Source organism: Myotis daubentonii, chromosome 18 (genome assembly GCF_963259705.1).
Source record: "Myotis daubentonii chromosome 18, mMyoDau2.1, whole genome shotgun sequence".
Classification (NCBI taxonomy): domain Eukaryota; kingdom Metazoa; phylum Chordata; class Mammalia; order Chiroptera; family Vespertilionidae; genus Myotis; species Myotis daubentonii.
The window spans coordinates 24,404,899-24,424,048 of record NC_081857.1 but is presented as its reverse complement, the minus strand read 5'-3'; positions in this window follow the sequence as shown (position 1 = coordinate 24,424,048).

Genomic DNA, 19,150 nt, shown 5'->3' with positions numbered 1-19,150 from the left:
ATATGTACATAAATTAAAACCAGACCACAAAACAACACTATATATTTTACTAACAAACAAAAACGGATGTCCAAGGACACAACTCACACACACTCAAGTAGGTGCTGATGGGAATGGGAGGGTATTGTGGGGGGCAGGGCAGGAGGAATGCAGAATAAAATTGAATAAGACAAGAGAGGGGCCTTGTACTGACAAATCATGATCGCTTGCTGTAATTTAAGGGAAATAATTAATCCAGTTTGGCAGATCTTGAGTTTACAGGGGGGAAAGTGGTAGAAATACTGGGTTATTACATAAAATACAGGGTGGGGCAAAAATAGGTTTACAGTTGTGAGTATGTGCGACACTGAGTTTATGCCTGTATTATTTTCCATACGAACTGTAAACTTTTGCCCCACCCTGTAAAGATACCTTAAAGTCAGAAGACTTGGCATCACACTGCTCAGTAGTCAGACTTGCTATCACTTTGTAAACGGAGATTTCTTGTGAGTGAAACAACAGCATAGCATATTACACTGATGTGGTTGATTTCAATGTGGGAATTTTTTCTATAGTTTTGACTTTATTTATAAATTTATCTTTGTTGTATAATTAAGGTTTCCAAGTGTTAAGACTGCAGTGTACTTCGTGTTATGTTTGCATAGATCTAAGTACCATTATAATAAAAATAGTTTAAACGGAGTCCTTGAGAATACTTTTCTCTACAAGAGACCGGTTCCTCTCTACTCTGGAGTGGGAAATGCTACTTGAGGGTGGGAGAGTTGAGTGTCATCCTAAGGCACAGTGTATGGTGCCCTAACACATCTAGGTATTTCTTTTGCTCCTTCCCTAACCGTTTTTAGAGCGGTCCTCTTGCTTATTGCCTGTCATGGTGGTGAGGCCCTAGTTCCCCTTTGATATTTAAAAATGAAACTCTTCAAGAGCAAGGTGCTGGTTTTAGCTGCAGAGAGTCCTAGATGTTTGGGAAGACAGGACCTGTGTGCAAAAGCACTTTGGAAACTGCGAAGAATTATCTGCAATTTATTATAATGACTGTTGTCATTGCTGCTTCTCCCACTGCTGGAAGCTAAGAGCCTGCTGTGACCTATGTCAGTGAATTACTCTGGTCATTCCCCAAGTAGGGACAGCCTAGCCATCACCTTGCTGATGCCCTCACCTGTGAAGGGAAAGGAACAGGGAGGTCTGGGACAGCTTTGTCACCTTCGTTCTGAGCTGTATTAAAGAGCACACTGAGGAGGCTGCTCAGGGTTGGGAGGGGCAATGGAACAGGATGTCTATTCAGTGCTGCTGCGTATGCCGATACAATTAGTGCTTGGGCCCCAGGGATTGAGGGTGCTGGAATCCAGCCAGGACTCTGTTCACTAAGCCTTGTGTCCTGTGCAGGATGGTGACCACCCAGAGAAAGAGGGAGGGTCGCCCTACAGCACCAAGTCTTCAGTCCATCTGCCCAGACAGGGGCACCTTTTAAAAATCTGTGCTTGCAGGGGGGAAAGGGGAAGGGGGAAGAGGAGAAAAAAGAGGAAGAGGAGGGGGGTGTGTGTATGTGTGTGTTTCTAATTTGTCCCAAGCTTCCGTCAGCTCATTAAGCTCTATGCCAGCCTCAAACTCTATGCCAGCCCTGCTCCAACCCAAGGTGCCACACAGACCAACAGTGACCTCACGGTGGCCATTAGCTATCAGAAAAATTTATTTTTCAGTTCTTCTTGACAGGCTGGGTATGAACCAGTGACCTCTCTGTAAAAATCTCCCAACTCCATTAACTCAGCCACCCAAGAGCATAGCTCCTGGTTACCATTTAGTACTGAAATCAGAGCCTATGTGGGGCCTATTGTACTGGGTGCTCTGTTTAGGCACTTGCCTGGAGGGGCTCTAAGTGGACTCCCCCCACTGCTTACCCTCCATCCTGGGTGAGAGAAGAGGGAGGGCGGAGTATCACTGGAGGAGAGTGACTGGTCCCCATAGTGTGACAGGTCATCCAGGTTGAGCTGTCTATCATATCCCCCCTACATCAGAGCTGGCAGAGGTGAGGAGATGAGGATGCTGTGGGTGGAGGGCATTTGTGAGTGAGAATGTACATTTGAGCCTGAAGTTGTGCACATGTGTTGCATGCTTGTGCTTGTGTGTAAACGGATGTCATATGCATTAATTTGATTGTAAATGAGGATCTATGTGTGGGGTGTTTTTTTTTTTTTTTTTTCTTTTTTTTTTTTTTTTTTTTTTACAGACAGGAAGGGAGGGAGATAGAGAGTTAGAAACATCGATGAGAGAGAAACATCGATCAGCTGCCTCCTGCACATCTCCCACTGGGGATATGCCCACAACCAAGGTACGTGCCCTTGACCAGAATCGAACCTGGGACCCTTCAGTCCGCAGGCCGACGCTCTATCCACTGAGCCAAACCAGTTTCGGCGTGAATTTCTTTTAATCCATGTTATTCAGGAGCAGTTTTTCCTTTCCCAAATGCATTTTAAAACTACTTTCAATGTTGCATCCTATATAATAAAAGGGTAATATGCAAATTGACCCTAACAGCAGAATGACTGGGAATGACTGGTCACTATGACACACACTGACCACCAGGGGGAAGATACTCAATGCAGGAGTTGCCCTCTGGTGGTCAGTGCGCTCTGTGTGGGGTGTTTTTGTTGTAAGTTTGTTGGAGGAAGCTGTACATACTGAGCACAAGAGTGAGACTGAGGGATCCAACGTTGGAGGAAGGAAGTGAGAAAGGAAGACACAGGAGGTGAGGAAGAAGAAGAAAAGACGCAGGGAGAAGATGATGGAAGAGAGAGCGCAATTAAGAGGAAGGAGAAGAGACTGCCTTGGGGGTGGCTGGTCCTCAGAAGCAGAGTATGGAACACTCTTTGTGAGATGGATGTTCTGAGGTCCCCATTAAGGTCCCAGGTGAATGAGGGGACGGAGAGAAGCAGAAGCAGCAACAACACAACTGCCTCCACGCGGTGGCCCAGCGACACACAGATCACCAACACCTGATGACTGTGTCACATCCTAAGCCTACAGGGTCTCCCAGCCAATGCCCTCGCACCTCCAGGCTGCACTCTCAGCCCCGAACAGTCAGACCACCAGCTCCCAAGTCAGGGGACTCAGCTCCCAACTGCCTGACTCTGCCTCTCCAGGCCCAGTCTCTTAGCTGCCATGGGGGCAGGGCAGTGTGGCAAGGAGACACTACTCCCATCTGACCTTATAGGGAGAACTGAGGCGAGGAGGGGTTCAATGGCTGCCCCAGAGTTCATTCACTCTCATTGCATGAAGGGATGAGAGGGCTCAGAGCCCAGACATTTAGTGGGCAGCCATCCCTGCAGGTGGTTAAGTCAGTTCTGTGTGCTCCATGCGGAAAGCGGTGACAGCCCAGAGTGACAGAGAACAAAATGAACCCTGCTGTCCACCCTACTGGTGGCCCAGCCACTGAATCACAGGCTGCAAAGACCTGGCTGGGAAAAGGACTTCCATTAAGTAAAGATGACATTCTCAAGGGTCTCAATGGCTGAAACTTTTTCAGCCAATGCCCAGGATTGGCAACACAACTTCCCCAGACTTGCCACCACCCCCCCCCCCCCCCCCCGCCGGGGGGAATCAAGTGAGGATGGTTATGAAAGCCCTTTAAAAAGCAAGGTCTAGTTCATTCAATTCCCAGTTGTCATCATAGACATCGGGGAGGGAGTTGAAGTGGGTGAGAAGGGATCTGGGGACCATGGTGCCTTGGGTTCACAGGAAGCCCCTATTGGAGTACAGGAGCGGACCTCAGTGAGAAAGTAAATGGGAGAACAGTGGGTGCTAAGCCAACAATGAGAGCCCAGAAGTGGAGGGAAGTTCACTCCCTTCTCCATTGTCTCAGCGGAGGCTTCTAGAAGATGCAGACCCAGAGGTAGGGCCTGAAATAGGGGAGGAGACTCCAGATGGTGCATGGCCCAGGTACAGGGGTGTGCTCCCAGGAATGACACTGGTGTCACTCAATCCATAGCTTGACCAAAACACCAAGCAGTTTCTCTTTGTGCCTGAGCAGAGGCCATCTGGGAAAACCCTGAGCTCAGAGCACGGGGTGGTGACATCGGAGCACTTGATTGCAGGGACATCCGAAAGGCTTCACTGACAAGGGGACTTGGCTTGAGCCTTGAGACAGGAGAAGGGCTCCCAACCTCTTCACCAGGCGGCTCAGCACACAGCCAGCCCACCCAGGGAGAGGCCTCCCAGTTTGACAGCTGAGAGCCAGGAAAGCAAATGGTTTCCTGTAGGGAGGGATTTTGCTGCAAATCCCTAATCAATGAGGAGAAATTTAAAGAGATTAGGGTAGCTGCTGGCTGCACACATCCTTCCTCCCCTCCCCACTGCTGGAGCTTCCTTTCCTTTGACTTTGGTTTTCCCCTCTATTTCCTCCCATCTATATCTATCAACTCTTCCTCCTTCCTCTCCCTTTCATCCCTCCCCTCTTCCCTCCTCTTCCCTGGAACCTCCTGGGGTCTCTCTGTCCACCCTTCTTTCTCTTGCCCTCACTCTGCCCTGCTCCCCACCTATCCCTCCCCCCTCCCCGATTCCACAGAAGCTCTCTGTCCTCAAGGGGATGCTTTCACTGTTTATTAATTTATGACCAAACAAAACAACTTTTTGAAAGCCCAGAGGAAGACATTCCTGCCTCCATCCCCAGCCTTTGATATCACCCAACCCAGACGGTAAATGTCCTGAAGAGCCTGGTCCCCCAAAAGTGACCTCCCCATATATTAGGGGGAAGGAACCAACATTGGAGCATGGGAGTTAGAACCAGAAACCACAGGTGAGCAAGAAGGGAAGATGGACTCAGGCTCATGAATATAAGGGTGGTTGTCAACACCCAGATTTGGGCAATGATAATCATGGTAACACCTGACATTTAATGACACCTTGTGCTTATGGTGTATCAGAGCTCTCTCCTGTAGGTGTTCTTTCCCTCTTCCTTTAGGATCCCCACTTTCAATTGCTGCAGCCCTCATATCACAGCCCTCCCACCTATCAGGACCCCCTGTGAGCCCCACCTCTTCCATAAAACCCGGTAAATTGATTCCTGTAGCACTGAGCATCTGCCTCCCACAATTTGGCTCCTGATAATTTACTGCCCTGTCTCTTTCTCTTGCTGCTTGTTTTGTCTAACTCTTGTCTCCCAACTATGGCTCCTGCAGAGCCCAGACCAGACCCAATGCTGCTTCTATAACTGGCTCAGGGTCTGGCTGGGTGCCGTATATCTGGTAGGAGGTCAATAGTATATGATTGATCAGTTGATTGTAAGTCTCATTAAAACCTATGAGGCAGGCACAAGTGAGTATTTTTTCTGTCATGATGATATCAAACAGAATGGGGTTGGAGGGTATCTATTACCTGTCCTCTGGATCCAAGGAAAGCATCTATTCCATTAATCTTGCAAGACTTGCCACAGTCTGGGTGTTTGGGGGTGGGGAGGGAAGCTGAGAGGGTCTATGATAGGTTTCCTCTGGGATGTCCCCTCAGGTCTCACCTTGCTCAGCTGCTTGGACTTAGAGGTAACATCCACAGAGTGAAAGCTCAGTGTTCCAAGTAGAACGGCTGAGGTTTGAGGTTTGGTTCCAAACAGAGCTGTGTTCAAATCCCAGTTGGACAAGCAATATCTTCAAACCTCCTTTTTCTCATCTGTGAAGTGGGTTTAATTTCTACCTCCCTTTTTTGTTAAAAAGTACTAAATGATACAGTTTATGTAAAACCATTGGCACAGTACCTGGCCCTAGGTAAGTGCTCAAAAAAAATGTAGATACTATTATTCTTCGAAGTCACCTGGTCCTTCCAGCCCCAGCCCCTCCTCTATCCTCTCCTCGTTCCTGGGCACAGTCAGCCAGCAGGGACAGGCCACTTGGAGTTTGGAGGATGGGGAAATGTCTGCACAGGCACAGATTGAGGTCAGGAAATTCATTTCACGTACACCATGACCTCTGTCCCAGCAATATTTTCTATCTCCAGGGGCACAAGGCTGGCTACTTCATTAACCCCTGAGAGCTGTCAAAGCCCATTTGGGGATTTCAATAACATTAGGATCTAGCCCTTCAGGGGCTGAAAGTCTGAAATCCAGGACTGGAAGCCTGGTGAGAGAAATCAGATGAACTGCTGGGACTGTGGCCTCACACAAAAAGGAGTTAAAAATAGGGGGCTGCATCTGAACACACAGAGGAAAGAAAGTGATTTTAGCTTAGGTTGGCATTTTGTGAACTCAGAGTTGGGGAGTAAATAAGTTTTCAATCTTGTAATTACTTATCAATTTACTTATTCAGCTACCATTCATTGGGCACCTACCATATGGAATAAAAAGTCAAATAAACAGTATGAAAAGTGATGAGCTGAGCATGCCCCGGGTGCTGGGGGAACCCACAGGAACATCTACATAACCTCTGAGGCAGGGAAAGCTTCATGAAAGGGGACAATTGAGCTCAATTTTAAAGAACAAAGTTAGGAAGGTACAATGGTTTCAGAGGGAAGGAGAGAGGGATGTAGATGGGAGAGGGATGGGATGGGCCTAAACAGGTATTGGAGGAGGCACAAATCATCAAAGGCTTGTATGCTAAGCTAAGGATCTTAATGATATTTTAATGGGGAGCCAGTGATGATCTGGATATAGAGTATAGAGTCAGCCAAGTGTAGAGTCAGCTTTATGTCTTGGAAAAATCACTGAGAGCTCTCCATGGGGAGCGGCATTGGAGAGAGAATGAGTTGAAAGTTATTTGAATAATTTGGGCAAGGAATGGTGATGGCTGGAACTTGGGCTGCGACGTGGACATGAGGAGAGAGCAGGATGGAAAGACACAAAGAAGATAGCACATGGTTACTGAATATGGGAGGGGGCAGCAGCACATGGCTACTGAATATGGGGGGCGCTTATCTAGAAAGAGAGAATGGCCAAAGTTTCTAGCTTGAGTGACCCATTCACTAACATAAGAAACAAGGTGAGAGATACAGGCTTGAGGAAGAGCCAAGCAGATTTGCTGTCTTATAGGAAAGCTGGCCATGCTGAGAGGCACTGATTTGCCAAGAATGAGGGAGTAGGAACCACACCGACTCCTTCTGAGTTGGCAGAGGCTACTTGGCAGCCCTGGCACTTCCACCACCTTGCCAGGACTCCCGAATGGATATGGAGATGTCCTTGACTTGGCATTGTGGCGGTGACAGGTGATAAGGTTGCCAGATAAAAGGACAACCAGTTAAATTTGAATCTAAGATAAACAACAACCTTTTTATTAGTGTATGTCCCAAATACCACATAGGATATACTTATGCTATATATATATTTACTGTTTATATGAACTTCAAATTCGTATTTTTATTTGCTAAGTCTGACAATCCTACAAGGACCCACCCTCCAGGTCCTGATCCTAGGAAACCCAGAAACTTACACCTTTGCTACTAGCAAAACAAGTTCATGGGGCAGCCCTGGCCAGATCCATGGGCCCTGCCATGTGCTCTCCTTGTCCAAAGAAACCTGAGAGCTGTGTACCTGAGTGTGTGACAGGGGGCAGTGACCTTCCACTAACGGCATTGGCCCAGTGACCCAGCAGAGTGGATGGCTCCTGAATACATATCTGAATAAATAGATGGATGGGGAAATTCAGAATCCTGCTCCACAGTGACTTTGGGCAAGTCACTTATCTCACAGATCCATATCCTCAATACTAAGACAGAGATGATAACTATCTTCTTGCATACCTATTATAAAGACCCAATAAAAAACTCAGATAAAGCGTCAAGCACAGACACTCAAATGCTCCATGCCTGCCCTGCCCGCCTGATCTGCTAGTTCCCATTCCCAGCTTATCTATCTGTAGCCAACATGAATAGGAAGGAGACTCACGGGAGTGGCATCCTCACTCAGCACCCACTTTGATTGGCCCATGAGCTGGAACAATCCAGGGACTGGTGATGCGGAAGGAAAAGAGGTGAGCTGACTTCCAACACTTGGTTTTATATTTTTAGTGCAGTGAGTAGAAGGTAGAATAACCCTCAGTGCTGATGTTCTCCCTAAGTGATAAACTGTCGTTGTCATTTAATGTCCACTGACTGACAGCCCATGACCCCGCCCCCTCCCCTGCAAAAGCATTTCCTGCAGGCCTCCTCGGTGAAGCCAGCCTGTGTCCAGGCCAAAACCCTGTGAATTCAGAGAACCAAATTGTAACAAGGTCAGAAGACACACAAGTCCTTTTGCTGGCAGCACCTGACAACCTTCCAACGTGCTTGCCGTGCCCAGTGCCCTGGGCTCCCAGCCAGCTCAAGGTTTTCCAAGGAGGAGAAAGCAGGTGCCTCCTGCAGGGTTTGGATCTGATTCATCGTTGTCATCAGCTCCATTCATATTCCCCTTTCAGTTCTGAGATACCTATGAAATGCTCCTTCCCACTAGGATCCTCTCCATGCTTCCCACAATCAATGCACTGACTTCTGATTCCCAGTCTGCATATCTCGCAGTCTTCCCTCCATCTGGACATAAGGCCCACCACAACACTGCCCCGGGACACGTGCTCTGACCACTGGATCCCAGGGTCCACACTGTCTCTAAGTTCCCAGAGCAAGTGTGCCCACATCCCTCACAGGGGTCCCTAATACCTGCCTCCACCGGCCACTCAACTATTTCCCCTGAATGTCATTTCCTCAACCAGATGGTGTGCTCTTAGCGGGAAAGGTAGACCAAGCATTAACTATCCACCAGCATCTACATTTTCCCTGTCCTCCTCAAGCCTGAGCCTGTCCTGTGCGGAAACAAGCACTCAATGGACCATGATTAGAGAACCAACGAAAGAACAAAAGTGCCAGAGAATTGCCCTAACCGGTTTGGCTCAGTGGATAGAGCATCGGCCTGCGGACCCAAGGGTCCCAGGTTCGATTCTGGTCAAGGGCATGTTCCTTGGTTGCGGGCACATCCCCAGTAGGGGTTGTGCATGAAGCAGCTGATCGATATTTCTCTCTCATCGATGTTTCTAACTCTCTGTCCCTCTCCCTTCCTCTCTGTAAAAAATCAATAAAATATGTATTTTAAAAAAAAAAAGTGCCAGAGAATTAACTCGGCTCCAAGTCTTGGGGGAGACAATGAGACAGGCAAGGGTCTTGCCCTTCAGGGACTCATATGCCGGGACAGACAAGGTGATTCTATTAGAGAATGGACAAGCATTCGGAAGAATGAGTCAGTGCTGGTGGACAGTTAATGCTTGCTCTATGTGGAAGCCCAGGGGCAAGCATAAGTGGGGCCCTGGAAGGACAAGAAAGGGAGCTCATTCAATTAGTCAGCCACTGTGCTTTCGAGGGCCTCTGGGAGGTGTGTGCTGAGAGTGTAGAGACCAATGAGCCACGCTCCCTGCCCCACAGGACACACCATCGAGAGAGCAGACACTTCCCCTCGCCACAGACTTCCAGACAGTCTCCTTGGAAGGTCAGATTTCAAGATCTGCTCGTATGGAAGGTAGAAGTAGAAAGAATTAAGGGTGAAAAGACATTTTTGGCATGCTCATCATAGTAAGAAGCAGTCATTGCATAGTTATTACTAGTTAACAAAGCCACAGGAGAAACTAAGATGGAGGCATAGATAAACACCGGGAAATTGCCGCCTCCCACAACAATTGAAAAATACCGCAAAGGACAGAGCGGACATCATCCAGAACAACAGGAAGGCTGGCTGAGTGTAAATTCTACAACTAGAAGGAAAGAAAAGCACACTGAGAGCCAGAGGAGCTGCGGAGGTGAAGTGCAGAGGTACTGCGTCTCGCGCACGCACGGAAAGTGGGTGGCACCTGAGGACGCGGCTGTCTTTTTGAATCACAAGCTCCCAACTGCTCTGAACTCAGGTTCCGGGAAGTCTTTGGGGACCCAGGACTCATACGGGGAGAAGCTGGATGGTCGGGCAGCGGGCGAACTTGAGGGCGGCTTTCCCTCAGAGGTGCTTGCAGCAATTATCGGGTCACTGAGACGCGGGACTCCTTAGGGCCGGGCGGAGAATCAGCCATAGCTGCTTCCTCCGCCCTTTGATTCCCTGAGACCGTGCCCCACCCAGGCTGCGGCAGAGGCTTTTGCATGTGAATGTACCTAACTGCAGCCGAGCCAGGCAGACCCGGAACTTCCAAGAGAAGGCCCAAGGCCCCGCAGCGGCTTGCATTGCTTCACAGCTGAGCCTCTTCATGGCTCCTGCTGTGTGGCCTCAGGCAGAGGCTGAATTAGCACCTCCTTAGATCCAGGAGCCACTGCACCCAGTGGTCAGAGGGGGACCATCCAGATTGCAACTCCTCAGATCCATAAGGGACACACTCAGGGAGCAGACTCAGTGAGCACCAAAGCCCCACTGAAGCAAGTCTTGCCCCAGAAGGGTGTCTTCAGCACAGAAGTTCTCCCACTTCAGACACAGCTGATTCTCACAGCCAATTGGCCTGGAGGTCAATTCCTCCCAATGATCCTACAACAACCAAGGCACCAAGAGTGTCCACCTCAGGTAACTGGGGAGGCTGAGCCACTGGGCCCTACAGGACACCTGGCGCGCAGGGCCACTCTATCAACACAGGGAAGCAGCCAAAATGCAGAGACAAAGAAACAGGTCACAAATGGCAGAAATGGAGGAAAGCAAACGATTGGATATAGAGTTCAAGGCCACGTTTATAAGGTTTTTCAAGAATTTTATGGAAACCGCCGATAAATTTAATGAATCCCTCAATAAGTATAGTGAGACCATGGAGGACATAAAAAAGGACCAACTAGAAATTAAGCATACACTGACTGAAATAAAGAATAATTTACAGAGATCCAACAGCAGACAAGAGGATCCCAAGAATCAAGTCAAAGATTTGAAATACAAAGAAACAAAAAATACCCAACCGAAAAAGAAAAGAGATTCCAAAAATATGAAGATAGTGTAAGGAACCTCTGGGACAACTTCAAGCGTACCAACATCAGAATTATAGGGGTACCAGAAGGAGAGAGCGGGCAAGATATTGAAAACCTTTTTGAAGAAATAATGACAGAAAACTTCCCCTACCTGGTGAAAGAAATGGACTTACAAGTCCAGGAAGCGCAGAGAACCCCAAACAAAAGGAATCCAAAGAGGACCACACCAAGACACATCATAATTAAAATGCCAAGAGCAAAAGACAAAGAGAGAATCTTAAAAGCAGCAAGAGAAAGACAGTCAGTTACCTACAAGGGAGTACCCATACGACTGTCAGCTGATTTCTCAACAGAAACCATGCAGGCCAGAAGAGAGTGGCAAGAAATATTCAAAGTGATGAATAGCAAGAACCTGCAACCAAGATTACTTTATCCAGCAAAGCTATCATTCAGAATAGAAGGTCAGATAAAGAGCTTCCCAGATAAGAAAAAGCTAAAGGAGTTCATCACCACCAAACCAGCATTATATGAAATGCTGAAAGGTATTCTTTAAGAAGAGGAAGAAGAAAAAGGAACTCTTACCATTTGCCACAGCATGGATGGAACTGGAAAGCGGATAAATACCACAGGATCTCACTCATTTGTGGAATATAATGAACAACATAAACTGATGAACAAGGGCTGATCCAGAGAGGGAGAGGCATTGATTGGACTGTCAGGCCTTGGAGGGAAGGTAGGGGAGGGTAGGGGTAAGGGGGAAAGATCAACCAAAGGACTTATATGCAAGCATATAGGCCTAACCAATGGACACGGACAACGGGGGGGTGAGGGCATGAGCGGGGGGGGGGGGCGGGTAGAGGGTAACGTGGGGACAAGGACACATACGTAATATCTTAATCAATAAAAAATATATTTTAAAAAAATCAAAGCCACAAAAGATGCATCCAAAGAATAAGAAGTTCAAAAACCACATTGGGAGATTAGAAGTGGCAAAGCACACGATGTGATCAGGCCTGAGAGGTCCCAGAGGCATGCACCACATTAACTGCAGCCACACACTGGCCTGGCACTGGTGCCCAAACGTCCCATCACATATGCTTCCTTCCTTCCCCCTCCTGGTGGCCAAGAGGGAGGGACAGAGATGGTGTGGTGGGCAGCAGACTGGGGACACTAAAACCGTCGTCCATTCAATGGTCATGGAGCAAGGAGGCCTGTGTGCTTCAGCCTGGCAGAGGGAGGACTCACACCCGGCAAAAGTTACAGGGAAAAAGATGACCTTTCTGGATTTTTAAGGAAGAAAAGCAGGGGATCCAGGATGAATACTCATTCTCTTCTTCTCTTTTCACCATGAGATAGCTCCCCTCCTGCGCAAGTCTCTTTAAAATGAAATACAAGAAAACAGTTCTGAATGGCAGCTCTGGCCTACAGCTGGACCCCTAGAGACAACAGCCCAACTCCATCAAATTCCAGCCTTTATACTCGAGCCAAAAAACTCCCCACCAGGCTTAAGCCATCAATCTTGCTCTTCCCCATCCCGGCCCATCCTGGCCCACAGATGTGCCCATGCACACACACACACACACACACACACATACACACACACACGCCTTACCGCATTGCCCTCTGAGGTTAGGGGAAGCAGTGACACTGTAGGCTAGGTGACCAAATATCTCCTTTAAGATACTGCTTAACAAAGGCCAGATACCCAACCCTACAGAAGTCTGAGTGTCCTACATGTGAGGGATGCTAGGAGGGCAATGCTGTGGCCTCCATGAGAGCCCCACCCCAGCTTTCTGCCTCTGGGTCCTGCTTCTTCTCCCCAGGCCCCTAGCAGAGAGGAGAGTGCCAAGACCCCCAGCATCAATCTGCTGGGCCTCGGAGAACTGTCCCGCTGTGATGGATTTTTTAATTGGATTGTGACAAACATTTAATACCTAATAGAGCTCTTACCAGCACAGTTAATTAAGAATGTGACTAATCTAATTCAGTGGGAGCTCAGAAAGAGAGAAGGAAAGGAAAGCCAGAAGGAGGGAGCAGGATTGGGGAGGTGGGGGGGAGTGGGAGTTGGAAAATGACTATTGAGCTTGTTATTCCTTCAGGACAAGGGGATTTCAGACACAGAACACAGGGAGACTGTACCAAGTGTGTATGGGAGAAGCAGGATGTTGGCAAGTCCAGAGCAGTCAGGTGGACAAGCACCTCTCTTCTCGGCCTCCCGCTCTGTCCCAGGGTGCACATGGGCCTGTTGCACCAGCTTGTTAGCGATGCCTGAGCAAACGGGCCTCTGTGGTTCCTCTCAAGCCAGATAGATAGCTGCTGAGTGTCATAAGCCTGCTTACTGACCCTGCCTCACAGAGGGTAGCACAGCCTGGCACTGCCAACCCCAAGCTAGTGGGTCCCATGGCATGCGGATAGCAGTGTGAGCACAAATGCAGCATTCATAACTCCCTCTGCCACACGGGTACCCTCAGGCACAGCCGCATCATGTGGTGTGTGGCGTGTATGCCGGTATCCATGCGAGCACACAGGTATCCCCATGGGTCTACACAGCAGAAATCCACTCACTTGCACATAAGACACACACGGTGCTGATATTCAAACACTCAGGGGAGTGTCACGGGCACCCTCCTGTCTGCAACAGAGGCCTGGACCTCTTGCTACCTGCTTCCCTGATAGGGGGGGCTATAGCATCAGACAGTTGTCACTTTCATTCTGGCCAGTGGCCCGCACAGGCAAGTGGAGAGAGGGGTCTGTGGGAGGACACTGGGCTGGTGTTCCTGGGTGAGTGGTATAGACCCTGGAAATGGAAAAGTGCTCTGGAAACCCTGGATGTTGTGAACGTGGACAAGGGAAAGACCAGTATCGGGGTACCTTCGGGATGGGGAGGGGAGAGTATTAGTTCCTGATAGACCTGGTGCCATAGTAACTGCTGGGAGGACTATTTTGATTCTCCCACACTGCATGAGCTTTACAAATGGGAGGCTTTTCCTACTCTGATCTGTAATGGCAGGTGATCAGATTAGAGCAAGAAGGCTGTGATTTAGCAGTTCTGAGGTACTCATATCTCACTCCTGTGAGGCAGCCAGAATGGAGCTACCTTTTTTAAAAATTTATTTTTATTTTATTTTTTTTATTGATTTCAGAGAGAAAGGAAGAGGGAGAAAGAGAGAGATTAAAACATCAGTGATGAGAATCATTGATCAGCTGCCTCCTGCACACCCCCTACTGGGGACCGAGCCCACAACCCAGGCATGTGCCCCCAACTAGAATCGAACCCAGTACCCTTCAGTCCCAAGGCCGACACTCTATTCACTGAGCCAAACTAGCCAGGGCTGGAGCTACCTTTCATCTCAGAAGAGAGACCACCCAACCAACCGCTTGATGGACAGCTCTGAAGGACAAGATGCACACCCCACCCTGGGAGGCCTCGGGGGGAAGTGACCACTGAATGAGAAGCTGGGGCCACAGGTATCTAACCTGGTGAGAGCAGAATGGGCAGTAAGGGAGGGCGGCGCAGACAGCCACGTGCAGGAGTTGGGACAGCTGCCAGGACCACTCTCTTTGGGACTGAAACAGGGGACGGGTCTCCTGATAGGACTCAAAAGAGACTGAGGATGAGAATCAGAGCCAGAAAGGCCTGAGGAAGTCTCAGCAACAAACAAAAAGCTGGGAGCAGGCAGCAGCCAAGAAGTGGCAGGTACTCTCTCCTCCCTCCTCACTCATCCACTCCAAGTGCTTATCTCCACTCTCTACACCAGCTGGACACCTCCCCTTCTCAGGAGCACTCACACATGGGACTGGTAAATGCTCATGTCACACGGAACTGATTAGAGGTGGAGCCCCAAGGAGGACCCAGATCTCCTGGGTCTCAAACAAGTGCCAGCTCCCCTACCTGTGGCCTCACTTCAATGCACCTGGGCACTCAAAGGAGCTAACACTGTCCATTTACAGATGAGAGGACAGGCTCTGTGGGAAAGTGACCGGTTCTGCCCAAGGCCACTCAGGTGACAGAGCAGCAGAGACAGGATTGGGCCCGGAATGTGCCTCCCAGCGGAGGGCTGTCCCACATTGCCCTGCTGGCTGTTGTCACTGGCAAAAAGAGATGAGGGGGGACCCAGAGAGAGGAGCTGCGTTGTGGGCAGGACACAACCGCCCTCCTTCCTCCCCTGCCAGGGCGCCCATGGAGCAAGGCTGGGGAGAAGACACTCAGTGAGGCTTTCCCTGTGCCCTTCCACCTCCCCTTTCTCATTCCCTCCATCACCTCTTCCTATTTCTGGTGGAGGTGGTGGACCAAGTGCCCTTCTTTGTAACATGTGGTTTTACTCCCCTGCAGCAGCAGCAGCAGCAGGAAGGACATCGATGCTCTTCCTGGATCATCAGAGCCCATCACTCCCTCGGGCTCTGGGCCACCTTGGGCCATGCCCTTCCACCCTACACAGGCCTTTCCCTACAGCAGAAAACCTCTGAACAATGGTCTGTCTGACGATTTGATGCTGGGAGGAGAAGTCGAGGCAGCAAGCAGGGAAAGGAGTTCAGGGAAGGGCCCAGAGGAAGCAGAGCTGGGGCGATGGGCAGAGCCTGGTGGGGAACGAAGCCACATTCACTACTTATTGCTCAAGTGACCTTGGCTGAGTCTGTGACCGCTTTTGAACTTCATCTATTAACTGGGAGTTAAAGATCTCTGCACACCTCACTGGATTCTTGTTGGGAAGAACTAATACACAGGAAAGAGGTGTGAAAGCTAGAAAGGGCTACAAGAATAAAAGGTAAATGAAAGGTATTTTTATTAAGTAGAATAGGGAAGATCAAGAGTGACAGGGAAGGGGGAGGGAAGAAGGCAGAGAGCTGGGAGTAAGTGCCATCGGAAGCAAATGTTTCCCCACTGGGGAATGCATTAGGCACCTTCAAATGCTCCTTCTTTTCTAAAAGAGCACAAAGAAAAAGCTATTCCTAATGGGCATCAATTATAAGACTTAAGAATTAGCTCGTGGCTATGACTGTTAGATACCCAGCCTGGTACAAAATCTCCTTTCTTACCTCAGCCACCCCAGAAAGTACAGAATAAGGATAAGGGAAGTGGAAGTGATGGAGGAACTGAGTGATAGAATCCCACCTCGGGGGGTGAGCTGGGGTAGAAATGAGTAACTTCTACCAGACACAGGTCATCCTGTTGGGGGCTGAGGAGACACATGGTTTAAACATACATATTCCCTTGCCCCACCCCAGACTTACTGAATTGAAATCTCCAAGGTGCCCAGGCATCTGTATATGTTCACATGCCCAGGTCACCCTAATGCATGGCCAGGTTTGAACACTACTGCTTTATCTCCTGCCCTCCTGGCCACATGGACCAATATGCAGGTCTGGCTGCCTTCCTACTGCCCTCAATTCACAGAGAGGGGTCTGCTCAGGGGGACATGGTGCTGGCACCATTTTGCCACCCTATTTGCCCACCTTCCTGTCTGCTCCCTCACACCCAGAGAGAGTCCTAGGAGTAGACTTTGGAGTGGGTTAGCTGGCAGCTGCAGGGCACTGGGCAAAGGGAGATCTCAGAGACAGCATCCAGGGGCCAAGGTGGCACTGACAATGACATAAACTAAACTGGCCCCAAACAAAGGTCTTGGAGGAGTCAGGAAGACCAAGTAGGAACCCACAGTGGTTTGAGTTGGAGAGTATGGGGGGACTCACCGATGGGCCGTGGCCTTGCCCCTCTGGGGAGGCAGAGAGCCAAGAAGACACCATCAGGCAAGACCATCCACACCACTGACGGAAAGCTGTGGTCATCCAGGTGGCTGGCTATGCTGCCCTCCCATTTCTGGGGAGTGATGGAGTTCCTGCCTTCTCCATGAAACTGTCTGCCCACACTCCCAGGAACCTCTGAGGGAGGTGAGCACCATTCTGCTGCCAGAAGTGAGAAAAGGGGTTCCTAAGAAGCTGCCTCTGACTTGTGGAGGCGAGGGGTGGGAGGACTCAAGAAAAGAGAAGTTTTCCAACTCATTTCGTATAAAATAAGGAAGGGCTCTTTGCAGTCTTGCTTGGCCAACCCCAGGCTACATAGCTAGTGTCTGGGAGGGAGGCTCCCTCTCTGAAGTCTGCTACACATCATGCCGCCTACCTGCACCAGGGGACAGTCTGCCAGACCCAACAGCCAGGGCACTGGTGAGAGGTCTCCAAGTGTCCAACCAGGTGCAGGCCCTCTGGAACATCAGCCATAGTTGTTAATCACCTTCTGGGAGGTCCATGCCAGACAGACCAGCTGCCAGACAGGGGGAGAGACAACATCAGTAGAAGACAAGATCCCCACCATCAAAATACAGCTCAACTGGGTAGGCCCAATGCCCAGGTACAAGCTCATTCTATCCTGAGGTGCTGTCCAGCAGCCATGAAGATGATATCACAGAAAAGTATCAACTGGGCATAGACTGAAGACCAAGAGTGTCTTGGGGCTACTCAGGGTAGGAGGGATGGAGTGAGGCTGGAGAATCAACCGTTTCTTGAAAGAGGCCAGGCTCAAGGCCACAGGGAGGACCAGGAGGCCACGTGGGTCCCTGCCATCCCAGCCCTGGAGTAGGAGACAGGGTGGATACAGAGAACCCTGAGAGGGAGGAGGAAGCCCTAGGCCCTGCTTCTAGCTCTGGCTTCAGGATTTCATTTGAGTGAGTGATGTGGGCATGAGGGATGTGATGTGTATGGTCACTGTCCTCCATGGAACCTGTAGGTCCTCCACCACCACGTTTCTGTCTGCCTGAGGGCACAGAGGGAAGACAAAGCTAACCCTGTGACCATGTAGACTCCATTTAAACAGAACCCGGCCTTGGCTTTGAGAGGAGGTCCTGGCTGAGAACCATGGAGGCCCCCTGAACTCAATCACCACCCCCAGCTGCTCCTTCTGCATACAGGGCATTCCCCAGTTCCAGAGTTTATAAATAAACCAAGAGAAGTCATTTTGTCCCAAGAGACCAGGATGTGTCTTGAAATACAGAGCTGTTCTTTGTTGTGTCTCCATGGTTTGAGTTCATTACTATTCTTCAGCGAGAAACAGGGCTTGGATTGAACCTGGTTCCCATCTACAGCTGAGAGTCTCAGCAAAGGCCGAGGGGGGAGCAGGGAGCAGAGACACAGACAGAGAAGCTCTTGGTTGGGCCCTGATGTAATAAATGGGGCCACTAAATCACTAAATGAACAAGAGCGGACAAAAGAGAAGCGTGGTGGAGGGTGTTGAGATGGGAAAGGGGCAGGAGAGAAAGAGATATTGACAGAGACACAGAAAAGAGACGCAGGCGGAGAGATATCTGAAAAATCCACATCAAGGCAGGGGAGAGAGCCATGGGGGATTCGAAGGGGAAACATTCAGAGGTGACAGCTTGAAGCAGCACCGAGGCCCTGGAAACACAGGAGGGACAGAGACCGCGTGTGCACGCTAAGGGGAAAGAGAGAGACAGCGAGAGAAGGAGAGGATGGCACAGGCAGGACAGGAGGGAGGAAGGGCCACAGTGTGCACCTGGGGTCTGAGCATGAGGCTAAATGCCAGCGAGTGTGTGAAAACAGAAGAGCAGCACTGTCTGTCTGGTGTGCGTTCTGTGTAAAAAAACAGCTTCATGTGGTAAGAGCATGGACCTGGAGCAAGTTAGGGGACCAATCTGACCTCACACAGAGCTTCCCTCTGTGTAAATGGCAATGATACTAGTATTACTTCATAAGGTTGTCATAAAGATTGGAGTGAAGGTTGGAGAATTTCACAGAGTAAGCATTTAGAGCAGTACCTGCCATAGGAAGACCTCTGGGCCTGCAGGTGTGGACAGATGATGGGCGCACACAAACAAAGGGGACCAGGAAGGAGGAGGGGTCAGGGAGAAGCAAAGGTCAAGGGTGAGCCACCTTTAATATACAAACCTATCATTTTAGGTCAACACAGTTTTTATTGTGAGCCAGGGGGCTGAGGAGAGAAGAGCAGCTGGTCCAGTGAGGAAGCCTGGGCCAAGGAAAAGGAGGAGGGAGGCCTGGCCAGTGTCAACATTGACTAAAGAGGCAACGAGGAAACTGGCTTGCTGGGCTTGCCAGGGGACCCAGGGAGCCTGAGGCCAAGGAGGGGCTCTCCCTGCAAAGCCCACGTGCAGCAGACGATGCAAGGGTGGTGCAGAGGAGACAGTCAGAGCTCCTCTGTGGAGAATTTCCGCAGCTGCCCTGGTGATCTTTCAGAAAGCCAGGAAGGGGAGTTAGAGTGAATGCATCCTCTCTCGCACAGCATGCTCCTCTCTCCTGCCATCCAGGAGATGGGTGCTTGCTT